At 43.9% G+C, this 20,507-nt stretch overlaps 1 long non-coding RNA gene across 19 annotated transcripts in view; it reads right to left on the bottom strand.

The window, feature by feature from the left end:
• The window catches only part of LOC307186525, a 2,785,769-nt gene that overhangs the window by 1,810,485 nt on the left and 954,777 nt on the right, over nucleotides 1-20,507 (bottom strand). The window contains exon 1 of one of the 19 annotated variants that reach the window (XR_013828378.1): nucleotides 11,448-11,498. The exons of the other annotated variants lie outside the window; for them this stretch is intronic. This is a non-coding gene — a long non-coding RNA (uncharacterized lncRNA). Of the gene's footprint in view, nucleotides 1-11,447; nucleotides 11,499-20,507 lie in introns of those variants that run through there. 19 annotated transcript variants of the gene reach the window in all.

The following is a 20,507-nucleotide window of genomic DNA, read 5'->3' on the forward strand; positions in this document are numbered from 1 at the left end:
CGCATACGCCCTTTTTGGCCAACCAAGCAAGCTTGCAAAGGAAATCTGCACTACAATGAAGTCTCACTTCCCCCCGGTCAAAAGGGCCATCTGAAAAAAGTGTAAAATCCAGAAAGGCAGGACAGGCCATGGAGAACTGGGAGCCTTGTTATGCTGATGGGCGGGATGTAAATTGCCAATAACCACTCGGGAGAAGTGTATGGTGTTTACTGAAACATCTAAAAAACAAAGCAACAGAGGCTAGGGCACTGCCACTTATGGTCCTATAGCTTAGTGAAATTAAAATCAAAAAGACACAGCCACCCCAAAGTTTGGGACGCCTCTGTTTACAAGAACCTCGTTTACAGTACAAGTTTAATATCGCAGAAAGTGAAAAATGGATAAAGAACTTGTGGTATTTACTTACAACGCAGTATCACTCAGCAATGAAATCTATGTCATCAGGCCCGTAGCAGCATAATGAGTGGATTCAGGTACGATGATTCTAACTGAAATAAGTCACACAGAAAAAGAAACATCATAAGATATCACTAATACACGGAATGTAAACTTGGCTACACAGGAACTGCATTCCAAAACAGAACAGGGTCTCAAATTTAGAAAACCAACTTATGCTTGCTTAAGGGGAAAGCTGAGTTGGGGTGCTGCATACAACCAGAGATTGAAATGAGCACAGATAAAGTTCCTTAAGTCAAATATGGAATAGACAAGAGCTACTCCTTGCTCAACGAAATGGACTCAACACCGCATATTAAACGCCTAAGAATGTACCTGACTAGTAAGTATCGTATAACCTATGGATTGCTATGTCTCCAAAAGAGAATCAAGCGTGTGTACAGGGGCATTAACGCAGCAGTGATAGGATTGGAGAGGTTCGGTGAGCAAATGAAGACCCTTTGAAGTAATATTGCATGGTACCCATTACACGGGTCTCAACTCTCCAGGTTTAAGGTATTCTTCCTTCAGCTAAAACATGCATGTGGAACCCAAGTATGATCAACCATGTGAACGGGAGACGTGTTCAAATATGTCTCAGTTTTCCTCCCCTGGTACTCGGGTGCAACATTCTAGACGCTTTACTAACACTCTCCCCAGTTGGAGAGTCAGCGCCTTTAACCTCCTGTTTGGCTCAGTTTGCAATTTCTGCGGAAGATGAACAGGAATAGCGAGAACCAATGAGAGGCTAGCTGGAGGTGTCTGGACGGGCAAATTTAACTCTCATTTCCCACCAGGAAGAGGAAATAACCAAAGGCTCAGTGTGCCGTGCCGGAACCAGATTAGGGCCTGAAGCCATCCTGCGGTGTTGTGGCCAGCTCAAAAGAAAGCGAGTTGAAGAAAGGAGCTCAGGGGCACTGTAATTCACAAACCTGCAGAGTTATAAATGACAGCTATCGTCCAAAAATAGACTGAAGTAAGGCTGCCAAGAGGACTTGAAAGCGGGGTAGAATTGCAGGAAACCGATTTCAGGAGGTAGACTGGAATTGCATTGAAAGCATAGGAAAAGAGGCAGAACGTCCACAATGATGCACTTGGCCAAAAAGGGCGTATGCGTTTTTTCCTGAATATATTCAGGAAAAAACGCATACGTCCTTTTTGGCCAACCAAGCAAGCTTGCAAAGGAAATCTGCACTACAATGAAGTCTCACTTCCCCCCGGTCAAAAGGGCCATCTGAAAAAAGTGTAAAATCCAGAAAGGCAACAGGCCATTGAGAACTGCGAGCCTTGTTATGCTGATGGGCGGGATGTAAATTGCCAACAGACACTTGGGAGAAGTGTATGGTGTTTCCTGAAACATCTAAAAAACAAAGCAACAGAGCCTAGGGCACTTCCACTTATGGTCCTATAGCTTAGGGAAATTAAAATCAAAAAGACACAGCCACCCCAAATTTTGGAACGGCTCTGTTTACAAGAACCTCGTTTACAGTACAAGTTCAACATCGCAGAAAGTGAAAAATGGATAAAGAAGTTGTGGTATTTACTTACAAAGCAATATCACTCAGCAATGAAATCTGTGTCACAAGGCTCTTAGCAGCACAATGAGTGGATTCAGGTATGATGATTCTAACTGAAATAAGTCACACAGAAAAAGAAACATCATAAGATATCAGTAATACACGGAATGTAAACTTGGCTACACAGGAACTGAATTACAGAACAGAACAGGGTCTCAAATTTAGAAAACCAACTTATGCTTGCTTAAGGGTAAAGGTGAGTTGGGGTGCTGCATAAAACCAGAGATTGAAATGAGCACAGATAAAGTTCCTTAAGCCAAATATGGAATAGACAAGAGCTACTCCTTGCTCAACGAAATGGACTCAACACCGCATATTAAACGCCTAAGAATGTACCTGACTAGTAAGTAACTTAAAACCTATAGATTGCTATGTCTCCGAAAGAGAATCAAGCATGTGTACAGGGGCATAAACGCAGCAGTGATAGGATTGGAGAGGTTCGGTGAGCAAATGAAGACCCTTTGAAGTCATATTGCATGGTACCCATTACACGGGTCTTAACTCTCCAGGTTTAAGGTATTCTTCCTTCAGCTAAAACATGCATGTGGAACCCAAGTATGATCAACCATGTGAACGGGAGACGTTTTCAAATATGTCTCAGTTTTCCTCCCCTGGTACTCGGGTGCAACATTCCAGACGCTTTACTAACACTCTCCCCACTTGGAGAGTCAGTCCCTTTAACCTCCTGTTTGGCCCAGTTTGCAATTTCTGCGGAAGATGAACAGGAATAGCGAGAACCAATGAGAGACTAGCTGGAGGTGTCTGGATGGGCAAATTTAACTCATATTTCCCACCAGGAAGAGGAATTAACCAAAGGCTCAGCGTGCCGTGCAAGAACCAGATTAGGGCCTGAAGACATCCTGCTGTGTTGCGGCCAGGTCACAAGAAAGCGAGTTGAAGAAAGGAGCTCAGGGGCACTGTAATTCACAAACGTGCAGAGTTATAAATGACAGCTATCGTCCAAAAATAGACTGAAGTAAGGCTGCCAAGAGGACTTGAAAGCGGGGCAGAATTGCAGGAAACCGATTTCAGGAGGTAGACTGGAATTGCATTGAAAGCATAGGAAAAGAGGCAGAACGTCCACAATGATGCACTTGGCCAAAAAGGGCGTATGCGTTTTTTCCTGAATATATTCAGGAAAAAACGCATACGCCCTTTTTGGCCAACCAAGCAAACTTGCAAAGGAAATCTGCACTACAATGAAGTCTCACTTCCCCCCGGTCAAAAGGGCCATCTGAAAAAAGTGTAAAATCCAGAAAGGCAGGACAGGCCATGGAGAACTGGGAGCCTTGTTATGCTGATGGGCGGGATGTAAATTGCCAACAGACACTCAGGAGAAGTGTATGGTGTTTCCTAAAACATCTAAAAAACAAAGCAACAGAGCCTAGGGCACTTCCACTTATGGTCCTATAGCTTAGGGAAATTAAAATCAAAAAGACACAGCCACCCCAAAGTTTGGGACGCCTCTGTTTACAAGAACCTCGTTTACCGTACAAGTTCAATATCACAGAAAGTGAAAAATGGATAAAGAACTTGTGGTACTTACGTACAATGCAGTATCACTCAGCAATGAAATCTATGTCATCAGGCCCGTAGCAGCATAATGAGTGGATTCAGGTACGATGATTCTAACTGAAATAAGTCACACAGAAAAAGAAACATCATAAGATATCAGTAATACACGGAATGTAAACTTGGCTACACAGGAACTGAATTACGGAACAGAACAGGGTCTCAAATTTAGAAAACCAACTTATGCTTGCTTAAGGGGAAAGGTGAGTTGGGGTGCTGCATAAAACCAGAGATTGAAATGAGCACAAAGTTCCTTAAGCCAAATATGGAATAGACAAGAGCTATTCCTTGCTCAACGAAATGGACTCAACACCGCATATTAAACGCCTAAGAATGTACCTGACTAGTAAGTATCTTAAAACCTATAGATTGCTATGTCTCCGAAAGAGAATCAAGCATGTGTACAGGGGCATAAACGCAGCAGTGATAGGACTGGAGAGGTTCAGTGAGCAAATGAAGACCCTTTGAAGTCATATTGCATGGTACCCATTCCACGGGTTTCAACTACGCAGATTTTAGGTATTCTTCCTTCAGCTAAAACATGCATGTGGAACCCAGAGTATGATCAACCATGTGATCGGGAGACGTGTTCAAATATGTCTCAGTTTTCGTACCCTGGTACTCGGGTGCAACATTCCAGACGCTTTACTAAAACTCTCCCCACTTGGAGAGTCAGTCCCTTTAACCTCCTGTTTGGCCCAGTTTGCAATTTCTGCGGAAAATGAACAGGAATAGCAAGAACCAATGAGAGACTAGCTGGAGGTGTCTGGACGGGCAAATTTAACTATCATTTCCCACCAGGAAGAGGAATTAACCAAAGGCTCAGCGTGCCGTGCCGGAACCAGATTAGGGCCTGAAGCCATCATGTGGTGTTGCGGCCAGGTCACAAGAAAGCGAGTTGAAGAAAGGAGCTCAGGGGCACTGTAATTCACAAACCTGCAGAGTTATAAATGACAGCTATCGTCCAAAAATAGACTGAAGTAAGGCTGCCAAGAGGACTTGAAAGCGGGGCAGAATTGCAGGAAACCGATTTCAGGAGGTAGACTGGAATTGCATTGAAAGCATAGGAAAAGAGGCAGAACGTCCACAATGATGCACTTGGCCAAAAAGGGCGTATGCGTTTTTTCCTGAATATATTCAGGAAAAAACGCATACGCCCTTTTTGGCCAACCAAGCAAGCTTGCAAAGGAAATCTGCACTACAATGAAGTCTCACTTCCCCCCGGTCAAAAGGGCCATCTGAAAAAAGTGTAAAATCCAGAAAGGCAACAGGCCATTGAGAACTGGGAGCCTTGTTATGCTGATGGGCGGGATGTAAATTGCCAACAGACACTTGGGAGAAGTGTATGGTGTTTCCTGAAACATCTAAAAAACAAAGCAACAGAGCCTAGGGCACTTCCACTTATGGTCCTATAGCTTAGGGAAATTAAAATCAAAAAGACACAGCCACCCCAAAGTTTGGAACGGCTCTGTTTACAAGAACCTCGTTTACAGTACAAGTTCAACATCGCAGAAAGTGAAAAATGGATAAAGAAGTTGTGGTATTTACTTACAAAGCAATATCACTCAGCAATGAAATCTGTGTCACAAGGCTCTTAGCAGCACAATGAGTGGATTCAGGTATGATGATTCTAACTGAAATAAGTCACACAGAAAAAGAAACATCATAAGATATCAGTAATACACGGAATGTAAACTTGGCTACACAGGAACTGAATTACAGAACAGAACAGGGTCTCAAATTTAGAAAACCAACTTATGCTTGCTTAAGGGTAAAGGTGAGTTGGGGTGCTGCATAAAACCAGAGATTGAAATGAGCACAGATAAAGTTCCTTAAGCCAAATATGGAATAGACAAGAGCTACTCCTTGCTCAACGAAATGGACTCAACACCGCATATTAAACGCCTAAGAATGTACCTGACTAGTAAGTAACTTAAAACCTATAGATTGCTATGTCTCCGAAAGAGAATCAAGCATGTGTACAGGGGCATAAACGCAGCAGTGATAGGATTGGAGAGGTTCGGTGAGCAAATGAAGACCCTTTGAAGTCATATTGCATGGTACCCATTACACGGGTCTTAACTCTCCAGGTTTAAGGTATTCTTCCTTCAGCTAAAACATGCATGTGGAACCCAAGTATGATCAACCATGTGAACGGGAGACGTTTTCAAATATGTCTCAGTTTTCCTCCCCTGGTACTCGGGTGCAACATTCCAGACGCTTTACTAACACTCTCCCCACTTGGAGAGTCAGTCCCTTTAACCTCCTGTTTGGCCCAGTTTGCAATTTCTGTGGAAGATGGACAGGAATAGCGAGAACCAATGAGAGACTAGCTGGAGGTGTCTGGATGGGCAAATTTAACTCATATTTCCCACCAGGAAGAGGAATTAACCAAAGGCTCAGCGTGCCGTGCAAGAACCAGATTAGGGCCTGAAGACATCCTGCGGTGTTGCGGCCAGGTCACAAGAAAGCGAGTTGAAGAAAGGAGCTCAGGGGCACTGTAATTCACAAACGTGCAGAGTTATAAATGACAGCTATCGTCCAAAAATAGACTGAAGTAAGGCTGCCAAGAGGACTTGAAAGCGGGGCAGAATTGCAGGAAACCGATTTCAGGAGGTAGACTGGAATTGCATTGAAAGCATAGGAAAAGAGGCAGAACGTCCACAATGATGCACTTGGCCAAAAAGGGCGTATGCGTTTTTTCCTGAATATATTCAGGAAAAAACGCATACGCCCTTTTTGGCCAACCAAGCAAACTTGCAAAGGAAATCTGCACTACAATGAAGTCTCACTTCCCCCCGGTCAAAAGGGCCATCTGAAAAAAGTGTAAAATCCAGAAAGGCAGGACAGGCCATGGAGAACTGGGAGCCTTGTTATGCTGATGGGCGGGATGTAAATTGCCAACAGACACTCAGGAGAAGTGTATGGTGTTTCCTAAAACATCTAAAAAACAAAGCAACAGAGCCTAGGGCACTTCCACTTATGGTCCTATAGCTTAGGGAAATTAAAATCAAAAAGACACAGCCACCCCAAAGTTTGGGACGCCTCTGTTTACAAGAACCTCGTTTACCGTACAAGTTCAATATCACAGAAAGTGAAAAATGGATAAAGAACTTGTGGTACTTACGTACAATGCAGTATCACTCAGCAATGAAATCTATGTCATCAGGCCCGTAGCAGCATAATGAGTGGATTCAGGTACGATGATTCTAACTGAAATAAGTCACACAGAAAAAGAAACATCATAAGATATCAGTAATACACGGAATGTAAACTTGGCTACACAGGAACTGAATTACGGAACAGAACAGGGTCTCAAATTTAGAAAACCAACTTATGCTTGCTTAAGGGGAAAGGTGAGTTGGGGTGCTGCATAAAACCAGAGATTGAAATGAGCACAAAGTTCCTTAAGCCAAATATGGAATAGACAAGAGCTATTCCTTGCTCAACGAAATGGACTCAACACCGCATATTAAACGCCTAAGAATGTACCTGACTAGTAAGTATCTTAAAACCTATAGATTGCTATGTCTCCGAAAGAGAATCAAGCATGTGTACAGGGGCATAAACGCAGCAGTGATAGGACTGGAGAGGTTCAGTGAGCAAATGAAGACCCTTTGAAGTCATATTGCATGGTACCCATTCCACGGGTTTCAACTACGCAGATTTTAGGTATTCTTCCTTCAGCTAAAACATGCATGTGGAACCCAGAGTATGATCAACCATGTGATCGGGAGACGTGTTCAAATATGTCTCAGTTTTCGTACCCTGGTACTCGGGTGCCACATTCCAGACGCTTTACTAACACTCTCCCCACTTGGAGAGTCAGTCCCTTTAACCTCCTGTTTGGCCCAGTTTGCAATTTCTGCGGAAAATGAACAGGAATAGCAAGAACCAATGAGAGACTAGCTGGAGGTGTCTGGACGGGCAAATTTAACTATCATTTCCCACCAGGAAGAGGAATTAACCAAAGGCTCAGCGTGCCGTGCCGGAACCATATTAGGGCCTGAAGCCATCATGTGGTGTTGCGGCCAGGTCACAAGAAAGCGAGTTGAAGAAAGGAGCTCAGGGGCACTGTAATTCACAAACCTGCAGAGTTATAAATGACAGCTATCGTCCAAAAATAGACTGAAGTAAGGCTGCCAAGAGGACTTGAAAGCGGGGCAGAATTGCAGGAAACCGATTTCAGGAGGTAGACTGGAATTGCATTGAAAGCATAGGAAAAGAGGCAGAACGTCCACAATGATGCACTTGGCCAAAAAGGGCGTATGCATTTTTTCCTGAATATATTCAGGAAAAAACGCATACGCCCTTTTTGGCCAACCAAGCAAACTTGCAAAGGAAATCTGCACTACAATGAAGTCTCACTTCCCCCCGGTCAAAAGGGCCATCTGAAAAAAGTGTAAAATCCAGAAAGGCAGGACAGGCCATGGAGAACTGGGAGCCTTGTTATGCTGATGGGCGGGATGTAAATTGCCAACAGACACTCGGGAGAAGTGTATGGTGTTTCCTGAAACATCTAAAAAACAAAGCAACAGAGCCTAGGGCACTTCCACTTATGGTCCTATAGCTTAGGGAAATTAAAATCAAAAAGACACAGCCACCCCAAAGTTTGGAACGGCTCTGTTTACAAGAACCTCGTTTACAGTACAAGTTCAACATCACAGAAAGTGAAAAATGGATAAAGAACTTGTGGTACTTACGTACAATGCAGTATCACTCAGCAATGAAATCTATGTCACCAGGCCCGTAGCAGCATAATGAGTGGATTCGGGTATGGTGATTCTAACTGAAATAAGTCACACAGAAAAAGAAACATCAAAAAATATCACTAATACATGGAATTTAAACTTTGCTACAGAGGAACTGCATTCCAAAACAGAACAGGGTCTCAAATTTAGAAAACCAACTTATGCTTGCTTAAGGGGAAAGGTGAGTTGGGGTGCTGCATAAAACCAGAGATTGAAATGAGCACAGATAAAGTTCCTTAAGCCAAATATGGAATAGACAAGAGCTACTCCTTGCTCCACGAAATGGACTCAAAACCCCATAGTAACGCCTAAGAATGTACCTGACTAGTAAGTATCTTAAAACCTATGGATTGCTATGTCTCCAAAAGAGAATCAAGCGTGTGTACAGGGGCATAAACGCAGCAGTGATAGGATTGGAGAGGTTCGGTGAGCAAATGAAGACCCTTTGAAGTCATATTGCATGGTACCCATTTGACGGGTCTCAACTCTCCAGGTTTAAGGTATTCTTCCTTCAGCTAAAACATGCATGTGGAACCCAGAGTATGATCAACCATGTGAACGGGAGACGTGTTCAAATATGTCTCAGTTTTCCTCCCCTGGTACTCGGGTGCAACATTCCAGACGCTTTACTAACACTCTCCCCACTTGGAGAGTCAGCGCCTTTAACCTCCTGTTTGGCCCAGTTTGCAATTTCTGCGGAAGATGAACAGGAATAGCGAGAACCAATGAGAGGCTAGCTGGAGGTGTCTGGACGGGCAAATTTAACTCTCATTTCCCGCCAGGAAGAGGAAATAACCAAAGGCTCAGTGTGCCGTGCCGGAACCAGATTAGGGCCTGAAGCCATCCTGCGGTGTTGCGGCCAGCTCAAAAGAAAGCGAGTTGAAGAAAGGAGCTCAGGAGCACTGTAATTCACAAACCTGCAGAGGTATAAATGACAGCTATCGTCCAAAAATAGACTGAAGTAAGGCTGCCAAGAGGACTTGAAAGCGGGGCAGAATTGCAGGAAACCGATTTCAGGAGGTAGACTGGAATTGCATTGAAAGCATAGGAAAAGAGGCAGAACGTCCACAATGATGCACTTGGCCAAAAAGGGCGTATGCGTTTTTTTCCTGAATATATTCAGGAAAAAACGCATACGCCCTTTTTGGCCAACCAAGCAAGCTTGCAAAGGAAATCTGCACTACAATGAAGTCTCACTTCCCCCCGGTCAAAAGGGCCATCTGAAAAAAGTGTAAAATCCAGAAAGGCAGGACAGGCCATGGAGAACTGGGAGCCTTGTTATGCTGATGGGCGGGATGTAAATTGCCAAAAACCACTCGGGAGAAGTGTATGGTGTTTCCTGAAACATCTAAAAAACAAAGCAACAGAGGCTAGGGCACTGCCACTTATGGTCCTATAGCTTAGGGAAATTAAAATCAAAAAGACACAGCCACCCCAAAGTTTGGGACGCCTCTGTTTACAAGAACCTCGTTTACAGTACAAGTTCAACATCGCAGAAAGTGAAAAATGGATAAAGAAGTTGTGGTATTTACTTACAAAGCAATATCACTCAGCAATGAAATCTGTGTCATCAGGCCCTTAGCAGCACAATGAGTGGATTCAGGTATGATGATTCTAACTGAAATAAGTCACACAGAAATAGAAACATCATAAGATATCAGTAATACACGGAATGTAAACTTGGCTACACAGGAACTGAATTACAGAACAGAACAGGGTCTCAACTTTAGAAAACCAACTTATGCTTGCTTAAGGGGAAAGGTGAGTTGGGGTGCTGCATAAAACCAGAGATTGAAATGAGCACAGATAAAGTTCCTTAAGCCAAATATGGAATAGACAAGAGCTACTCCTTGCTCAACGAAATGGACTCAACACCGCATATTAAACGCCTAAGAATGTACCTGACTAGTAAGTATCTTAAAACCTATGGATTGCTATGTCTCCGAAAGAGAATCAAGCATGTGTACAGGGGCATAAACGCAGCAGTGATAGGATTGGAGAGGTTCGGTGAGCAAATGAAGACCCTTTAAAGTCATATTGCATGGTACCCATTCCACAGGTTTCAACTACCCAGGGTTAAGGTATTCTTCCTTCAGCTAAAACATGCATGTGGAACCTAGAGTATGATCAACCATGTGATCGGGAGACGTGTTCAAATATGTCTCAGTTTTCGTACCCTGGTACTCGGGTGCAACATTCCAGACGCTTTACTAACACTCTCCCCACTTGGAGAGTCAGTCCCTTTAACCTCCTGTTTGGCCCAGTTTGCAATTTCTGTGGAAGATGAACAGGAATAGCGAGAACCAATGAGAGACTAGCTGGAGGTGTCTGGACGGGCAAATTTAACTCTCATTTCCCACCAGGAAGAGGAATTAACCAAAGGCTCAGCGTGCCGTGCCGGAACCAGATTAGGGCCTGAAGCCATCCTGCGGTGTTGCGGCCAGCTCACAAGAAAGCGAGCTGAAGAAAGGAGCTCAGGGGCACTGTAACTCACAAACCTGCAGAGTTATAAATGACAGCTATCGTCCAAAAATAGACTGAAGTAAGGCTGCCAAGAGGACTTGAAAGTGGGGCAGAATTGCAGGAAACCGATTTCAGGAGGTAGACTGGAATTGCATTGAAAGCATAGGAAAAGAGGCAGAACGTCCACAATGATGCACTTGGCCAAAAAGGGCGTATGCGTTTTTTCCTGAATATATTCAGGAAAAAACGCATACGCCCTTTTTGGCCAACCAAGCAAGCTTGCAAAGGAAATCTGCACTACAATGAAGTCTCACTTCTCCCCGGTCAAAAGGGCCATCTGAAAAAACTGTAAAATCTAGAAAGGCAGGACAGGCCATGGAGAACTGGGAGCCTTGTTATGCTGATGGGCGGGATGTAAATTGCCAACAACCACTCGGGAGAAGTGTATGGTGTTTCCTGAAACATCTAAAAAACAAAGCAACAGAACCTAGGGCACTTCCACTTATGGTCCTATAGCTTAGGGAAATTAAAATCAAAAAGACACAGCCACCCCAAAGTTTGGAACGGCTCTGTTTACAAGAACCTCGTTTACAGTACAAGTTCAACATCGCAGAAAGTGAAAAATGGAGAAAGAAGTTGTGGTATTCACTTACAAAGCAATATCACTCAGCAATGAAATCTGTGTCGTCAGGCCCTTAGCGGCACAATGAGTGGATTCAGGTATGATGATTCTAACTGAAATAAGTCACACAGAAAAAGAAACATCATAAGATATCAGTAATACACGGAATGTAAACTTGGCTACACAGGAACTGAATTACAGAACAGAACAGGGTCTCAAATTTAGAAAACCAACTTATGCTTGCTTAAGGGGAAAGCTGAGTTGGGGTGCTGCATAAAACCAGAGATTGAAATGAGCACAGATAAAGTTCCTTAAGCCAAATATGGAATAGACAAGAGCTACTCCTTGCTCAACGAAATGGACTCAACACCGCATATTAAACGCCTAAGAATGTACCTGACTTGTAAGTATCTTAAAACCTATGGATGGCTATGTCTCCGAAAGAGAATCAAGCGTGTGTACAGGGGCATAAACGCAGCAGTGATAGGATTGGAGAGGTTCGGTGAGCAAATGAAGACCCTTTGAAGTCATATTGCATGGTACCCATTCCACGGGTTTCAAATACCCAGGTTTAAGGTATTCTTCCTTCAGCTAAAAGATGCATGTGGAACCCAAGTATGATCAACCATGAGAACGGGAGACGTGTTAAAATATGTCTCAGTTTTCCTCCCCTGGTACTCGGGTGCAACATTCCAGACGCTTTACTAACACTCTCCCCACTTGGAGAGTCAGCGCCTTTAACCTCCTGTTTGGCCCAGTTTGCAATTTCTGCGGAAGATGAACAGGAATAGCGAGAACCAATGAGAGGCTAGCTGGAGGTGTCTGGACGGGCAAATTTAACTCTCATTTCCCACCAGGAAGAGGAAATAACCAAAGGCTCAGCGTGCCGTACCGGAACCAGATTAGGGCCTGAAGCCATCCTGCGGTGTTGCGGCCAGCTCAAAAGAAAGCGAGTTGAAGAAAGGAGCTCAGGGGCACTGTAATTCACAAACCTGCAGAGTTATAAATGACAGCTATCGTCCAAAAATAGACTGAAGTAAGGCTGCCAAGAGGACTTGAAAGCGGGGCAGAATTGCAGGAAACCGATTTCAGGAGGTAGACTGGAATTGCATTGAAAGCATAGGAAAAGAGGCAGAACGTCCACAATGATGCACTTGGCCAAAAAGGGCGTATGCGTTATTTCCTGAATATATTCAGGAAAAAACGCATACGCCCTTTTTGGCCAACCAAGCAAGCTTGCAAAGGAAATCTGCACTACAATGAAGTCTCACTTCCCCCCGGTCAAAAGGGCCATCTGAAAAAAGTGTAAAATCCAGAAAGGCAGGACAGGCCATGGAGAACTGGGAGCCTTGTTATGCTGATGGGCGGGATATAAATTGCCAAAAACCACTCGGGAGAAGTGTATGGTGTTTCCTGAAACATCTAAAAAACAAAGCAACAGAGGCTAGGGCACTGCCACTTATGGTCCTATAGCTTAGGGAAATTAAAATCAAAAAGACACAGCCACCCCAAAGTTTGGGACGCCTCTGTTTACAAGAACCTCGTTTACAGTACAAGTTCATCATCGCAGAAAGTGAAAAATGGATAAAGAAGTTGTGGTATTTACTTACAAAGCAATATCACTCAGCAATGAAATCTGTGTCATCAGGCCCTTAGCAGCACAATGAGTGGATTCAGGTATGATGATTCTAACTGAAATAAGTCACACAGAAAAAGAAACATCATAAGATATCAGTAATACACGGAATGTAAACTTGGCTACACAGGAACTGAATTACAGAACAGAACAGGGTCTCAAATTTAGAAAACAAACTTATGCTTGCTTAAGGGGAAAGGTGAGTTGGGGTGCTGCATAAAACCAGAGATTGAAATGAGCACAAAGTTCCTTAAGCCAAATATGGAATAGACAAGAGCTATTCCTTGCTCAACGAAATGGACTCAACACCGCATATTAAACGCCTAAGAATGTACCTGACTAGTAAGTATCTTAAAACCTATAGATTGCTATGCCTCCGAAAGAGAATCAAGCATGTGTACAGGGGCATAAACGCAGCAGTGATAGGATTGGAGAGTTTCAGTGAGCAAATGAAGACCCTTTGAAGTCATATTGCATGGTACCCATTCCACGGGTTTCAACTACGCAGATTTTAGGTATTCTTCCTTCAGCTACAACATGCATGTGGAACCTAGAGTATGATCAACCATGTGATCGGGAGACGTGTTCAAATATGTCTCAGTTTTCGTACCCCGGTACTCGGGTGCAACATTCCAGACGCTTTACTAACACTCTCCCCCTTGGAAAGTCAGCGCCTTTAACCTCCTGTTTGGCCCAGTTTGCAATTTCTGCGGAAGATGAACAGGAATAGCGAGAACCAATGAGAGGCTAGCTGGAGGTGTCTGGACGGGCAAATTTAACTCTCATTTCCCACCAGGAAGAGGAAATAACCAAAGGCTCAGCGTGCCGTACCGGAACCAGATTAGGGCCTGAAGCCATCCTGCGGTGTTGCGGCCAGCTCAAAAGAAAGCGAGTTGAAGAAAGGAGCTCAGGGGCACTGTAATTCACAAACCTGCAGAGTTGTAAATGACAGCTATCGTCCAAAAATAGACTGAAGTAAGGCTGCCAAGAGGACTTGAAAGCGGGGCAGAATTGCAGGAAACCGATTTCAGGAGGTAGACTGGAATTGCATTGAAAGCATAGGAAAAGAGGCAGAACGTCCACAATGATGCACTTGGCCAAAAAGAGCGTATGCGTTTTTTCCTGAATATATTCAGGAAAAAACGCATACGCTCTTTTTGGCCAACCAAGCAAGCTTGCAAAGGAAATCTGCACTACAATGAAGTCTCACTTCCCCCTGGTCAAAAGGACCATCTGAAAAAAGTGTAAAATCCAGAAAGGCAGGACAGGACATGGAGAACTGGGAGCCTTGTTATGCTGATTGGCGGGATGTAAATTGCCAACAGCGACTCGGGAGAAGTGTATGGTGTTTCCTGAAACATCTAAAAAACAAAGCAGCAGAACCTAGGGCACATCCACTTATGGTTCTATAGCTTAGGGAAATTAAAATCAAAAAGACACAGCCACCCCAAAGTTTGGGACGCCTCTGTTTACAAGAACCTCGTTTACCGTACAAGTTCAATATCACAGAAAGTGAAAAATGGATAAAGAAGTTGTGGTACTCATGTACAAAGCAATATCACTCAGCAATGAAATCTATGTCACCAGGCCCGTAGCAGCATAATGAGTAGATTCAGGTACGATGATTCTAACTGAAATAAGTCACACAGAAAAAGAAACATCATAAGATATCACTAATACACGGAATGTAAACTTGGCTACACAGGAACTGAATTCCAAAACAGAACAGGTTCTCAAATTTAGAAAACCAACTTGTGCTTGCTTAAGGGGAAAGGTGAGTTGGCGTGCTGCATAAAACCAGAGATTGAAATGAGCACAGATAAAGTTCCTTAAGCCAAATATGGAATAGACAAGAGCTACTCCTTGCTCAACGAAATGGACTCAACACCGCATATTAAACGCCTAAGAATGTACCTGACTAGTAAGTATCTTAAAACCTATGGATTGCTATGTCTCCGAAAGAGAATCAAGCATGTGTACAGGGGCATAAACGCAGCAGTGATAGGATTGGAGAGGTTCGGTGAGCAAATGAAGACCCTTTGAAGTCATATTGCATGGTACCCATTCCACGGGTTTCAACTACCCAGGTTTTAGGTATTCTTCCTTCAGCTAAAATATGCATGTGGAACCCAGAGTATGATCAACCATGTGATCGGGAGACGTGTTCAAATTTGTCTCTGTTTTCGTACCCTGGTACTCGGGTGCAACATTCCAGACGCTTTACTAACACTCTCCCCACTTGGAGAGTCAGCGCCTTTAACCTCCTGTTTGGCCCAGTTTGCAATTTCTGCGGAAGATGAACAGGAATAGCGAGAACCAATGAGAGGCTAGCTGGAGGTGTCTGGACGGGCAAATTTAACTCTCATTTCCCAACAGGAAGAGGAAATAACCAAAGGCTCAGCGTGCCGTACCGGAACCAGATTAGGGCCTGAAGCCATCCTGCGGTGTTGCGGCCAGGACACAAGAAAGCGAGTTGAAGAAAGGAGCTCAGGGGCACTGTAATTCACAAACCTGCAGAGTTATAAATGACAGCTATCGTCCAAAAATATACTGAAGTAAGGCTGCCAAGAGGACTTGAAAGCGGGGCAGAATTGCAGGAAACCGATTTCAGGAGGTAGACTGGAATTGCATTGAAAGCATAGGAAAAGAGGCAGAACGTCCACAATGATGCACTTGGCCAAAAAGGGCGTATGCGTTTTTTCCTGAATATATTCAGGAAAAAACGCATACGCCGTTTTTGGCCAACCAAGCAAGCTTGCAAAGGAAATCTGCACTACAATGAAGTCTCACTTCCCACCGGTCAAAGGGCCATCTGAAAAAAGTGTAAAATCCAGAAAGGCAGGACAGGCCATGGAGAACTGGGAGCCTTGTTATGCTGATGGGCGGGATGTAAATTGCCAACAACCACTCGGGAGAAGTGTATGGTGTTTCCTGAAACATCTAAAAAACAAAGCAACAGAACCTAGGGCACTTCCACTTATGGTCCTATAGCTTAGGGAAATTAAAATCAAAAAGACACAGCCACCCCAAAGTTTGGGACGCCTCTGTTTACAAGAACCTCGTTTACAGTACAAGTTCAACATCGCAGAAAGTGAGAAATGGATAAAGAAGTTGTGGTATTTACTTACAAAGCAATATCACTCAGCAATGAAATCTGTGTCATCAGGCCCTTAGCAGCACAATGAGTGGATTCAAGTATGATGATTTTAACTGAAGTAAGTCACACAGAAAAAGAAACATCATAAGATATCAGTAATACACGGAATGTATACTTGGCTACACAGGAACTGAATTACAGAACAGAACAGGGTCTCAAATTTAGAAAACCAACTTATGCTTGCTTAAGGGGAAAGGTGAGTTGGGGTGCTGCATAAAACCAGAGATTGAAATGAGCACAGATAAAGTTCCTTAAGTCAAATATGGAATAGACAAGAGCTACTCCTTGCTCAACGAAATGGACTCAACACCGCATATTAAACGCCTAAGAATGTACCTGACTAGTAAGTATCTTAAAACCTATGGATTGCTATGTCTCCGAAAGAGAATCAAGCATGTGTACAGGGGCATAAACGCAGCAGTGATAGGATTGGAGAGGTTCGGTGAGCAAATGAAGACCCTTTGAAGTCATATTGCATGGTACCCATTACAAGGGTCTCAACTATCCAGGTTTAAGGTATTCTTCCTTCAGCTAAAACATGCATGTGGAACCCAAGTATGATCAACCATGTGAACGGGAGACGTGTTCAAATATGTCTCAGTTTTCCTCCCCTGGTACTCGGGTGCAACATTCCAGACACTTTACTAACACTCTCCCCACTTGGAGAGTCAGCGCCTTTAACCTCCTGTTTGGCCCAGTTTGCAATTTCTGCGGAAGATGAACAGGAATAGCGAGAACCAATGAGAGGCTAGCTGGAGGTGTCTGGACGGGCAAATTTAACTCTCATTTCCCACCAGGAAGAGGAAATAACCAAAGGCTCAGCGTGCCGTACCAGAACCAGATTAGGGCCTGAAGCCATCCTGCGGTGTTGCGGCCAGCTCATAAGAATGCGAGTTGAAGAAAGGAGCTCAGGGTCACTGTAATTCACAAACCTGCAGAGTTATAAATGACAGCTATCGTCCAAAAATAGACTGAAGTAAGGCTGCCAAGAGGACTTGAAAGCGGGGCAGAATTGCAGGAAACCGATTTCAGGAGGTAGACTGGAATTGCATTGAAAGCATAGGAAAAGAGGCAGAACGTCCACAATGATGCACTTGGCCAAAAAGGGCGTATGCGTTTTTTCCTGAATATATTCAGGAAAAAACGCATACGCCCTTTTTGGCCAACCAAGCAAGCTTGCAAAGGAAATCTGCACTACAATGAAGTCTCACTTCCCCCCGGTCAAAAGGGCCATCTGAAAAAAGTGTAAAATCCAGAAAGGCAGGACAGGCCATGGAGAACTGGGAGCCTTGTTATGCTGATGGGCGGGATGTAAATTGCCAACAGACACTCGGGAGAAGTGTATGGTGTTTCCTGAAACATCTAAAAAACAAAGCAACAGAACCTAGGGCACTGCCACTTATGGTCCTATAGCTTAGGGAAATTAAAATAAAAAAGACACAGCCACCCCAAAGTTTGGGACGCCTCTGTTTACAAGAACCTCGTTTACAGTACAAGTTCAACATTGCAGAAAGTGAAAAATGGATAAAGATCTTGTGGTACTTACGTACAATGCAGTATCACTCAGCAATGAAATCTATGTCATCAGGCCCGTAGCAGCATAATGAGTGGATTCAGGTACGATGATTCTAACTGAAATAAGTCACACAGAAAAAGAAACATCATAAGATATCACTAATACACGGAAAGTAAACTTGGCTACACAGGAACTGCATTCCAAAACAGAACAGGGTCTCAAATTTAGAAAACCAACTTATGCTTGCTTAAGGGGAAAGGTGAGTTGGGGTGCTGCATAAAACCAGAGATTGAAATGAGCACAGATAAAGTTCCTTAAGCCAAATATGGAATAGACAAGAGCTATTCCTTGCTCAACGAAATGGACTCAAAACCCCATATTAAACGCCTAAGAATGTACCTGACTAGTAAGTATCTTAAATCCTATGGATTGCTATGTCTCCAAAAGAGAATCAAGCGTGTGTACAGGGGCATAAACGCAGCAGTGATAGGATTGGAGAGGTTCGGTGAGCAAATGAAGACCCTTTGAAGTCATATTGCATGGTACCCATTCCACGGGTCTCAACTCTCCAGGTTTAAGGTATTCTTCCTTCAGCTAAAACATGCATGTGGAACCCAAGTATGATCAACCATGTGAATTGGAGACGTGTTCAAATATGTCTCAGTTTTCCTCCCCTGGTACTCGGGTGCAACATTCCAGACGCTTTACTAACACTCTCCCCACTTGGAGAGTCAGCGCCTTTAACCTCCTGTTTGGCCCAGTTTGCAATTTCTGCGGAAGATGAACAGGAATAGCGAGAACCAATGAGAGGCTAGCTGGAGGTGTCTGGACGGGCAAATTTAACTCTCATTTCCCACCAGGAAGAGGAAATAACCAAAGGCTCAGCGCGCCGTACCGGAACCAGATTAGGGCCTGAAGCCATCCTGCGGTGTTGCGGCCAGCTCAAAAGAAAGCGAGCTGAAGAAAGGAGCTCAGGGGCACTGTAATTCACAAACCTGCAGAGTTATAAATGACAGCTATCGTCCAAAAATAGACTGAAGTAAGGCTGCCAAGAGGACTTGAAAGCGGGGCAGAATTGCAGGAAACCGATTTCAGGAGGTAGACTGGAATTGCATTGAAAGCATAGGAAAAGAGGCAGAACGTCCACAATGATGCACTTGGCCAAAAAGGGCATATGCGTTTTTTCCTGAATATATTCAGGAAAAAACGCATACGCCCTTTTTGGCCAACCAAGCAAGCTTGCAAAGGAAATCTGCACTACAATGAAGTCTCACTTCCCCCCGGTCAAAAGGGTCATCTGAAAAAAGTGTAAAATGCAGAAAGGCAGGACAGGCCATGGAGAACTGGGAGCCTTGTTATGCTGATGGGCGGGATGTAAATTGCCAACAGACACTCGGGAGAAGTGTATGGTGTTGCCTGAAACATCTAAAAAACAAAGCAACAGAGGCTAGGGCACTGCCACTTATGGTCCTATAGCTTAGGGAAATTAAAGTCAAAAAGACACAGCCACCCCAAAGTTTGGGACGCCTCTGTTTACAAGAACCTCGTTTACAGTACAAGTTCAACATCGCAGAAAGTGAAAAATGAATAAAGAACTTGTGGTATTTACTTACAAAGCAATATCACTCAGCAATGAAATCTGTGTCATCAGGCCCGTAGCATCAGAATGAGTGGATTCAGGTATGATGATTCTAACTGAAGTAAGTCACACAGAAAAAGAAACATCATAAGATATCAGTAATACACGGAATGTAAACTTGGCTACACAGGAACTGAATTACAGAACAGAACAGGGTCTCAAATTTAGAAAACCAACTTATGCTTGCTTAAGGGTAAAGGTGAGTTGGGGTGCTGCATAAAACCAGAGATTGAAATGAGCACAGATAAAGTTCCTTAAGTCAAATATGGAATAGACAAGAGCTACTCCTTGCTCAACGAAATGGACTCAACACCGCATATTAAACGCCTAAGAATGTACCTGACTAGTAAGTATCTTAAAACCTATGGATTGCTATGTCTCCGAAAGAGAATCAAGCATGTGTACAGGGGCATAAACGCAGCAGTGATAGGATTGGAGAGGTTCGGTGAGCAAATGAAGACCCTTTGAAGTCATATTGCATGGTACCCATTACACGGGTCTCAACTCTCCAGGTTTAAGGTATTCTTCCTTCAGCTAAAACATGCATGTGGAACCCAAGTATGATCAACCATGTGAACGGGAGACGTGTTCAAATATGTCTCAGTTTTCCTCCCCTGGTACTCGGGTGCAACATTCCAGACGCTTTACTAACACTCTCCCCACTTGGAGAGTCAGCGCCTTTAACCTCCTGTTTGGCCCAGTTTGCAATTTCTTGGAAGATGAACAGGAATAGCGAGAACCAATGAGAGACTAGCTGGAGGTGTCTGGACGGGCAAATTTAACTCTCATTTCCCACCAGGAAGAGGAAATAACCAAAGGCTCAGCGTGCCGGGCCGGAACCAGATTAGGGCCTGAAGCCATCCTGCGGTGTTGCGGCCAGGTCACAAGAAAGCGAGTTGAAGAAAGGAGCTCAGGGGCACTGTAATTCACAAACCTGCAGAGTTATAAATGACAGCTATCGTCCAAAAATAGACTGAAGTAAGGCTGCCAAGAGGACTTGAAAGCGGGGCAGAATTGCAGGAAACCGATTTCAGGAGGTAGACTGGAATTGCATTGAAAGCATAGGAAAAGAGGCAGAACGTCCACAATGATGCACTTGGCCAAAAAGGGCGTATGCGTTTTTTCCTGAATATATTCAG

This window comes from Stenella coeruleoalba (genome assembly GCF_951394435.1).
Source record: "Stenella coeruleoalba genome assembly, chromosome: 1".
NCBI classification, from domain to species: domain Eukaryota; kingdom Metazoa; phylum Chordata; class Mammalia; order Artiodactyla; family Delphinidae; genus Stenella; species Stenella coeruleoalba.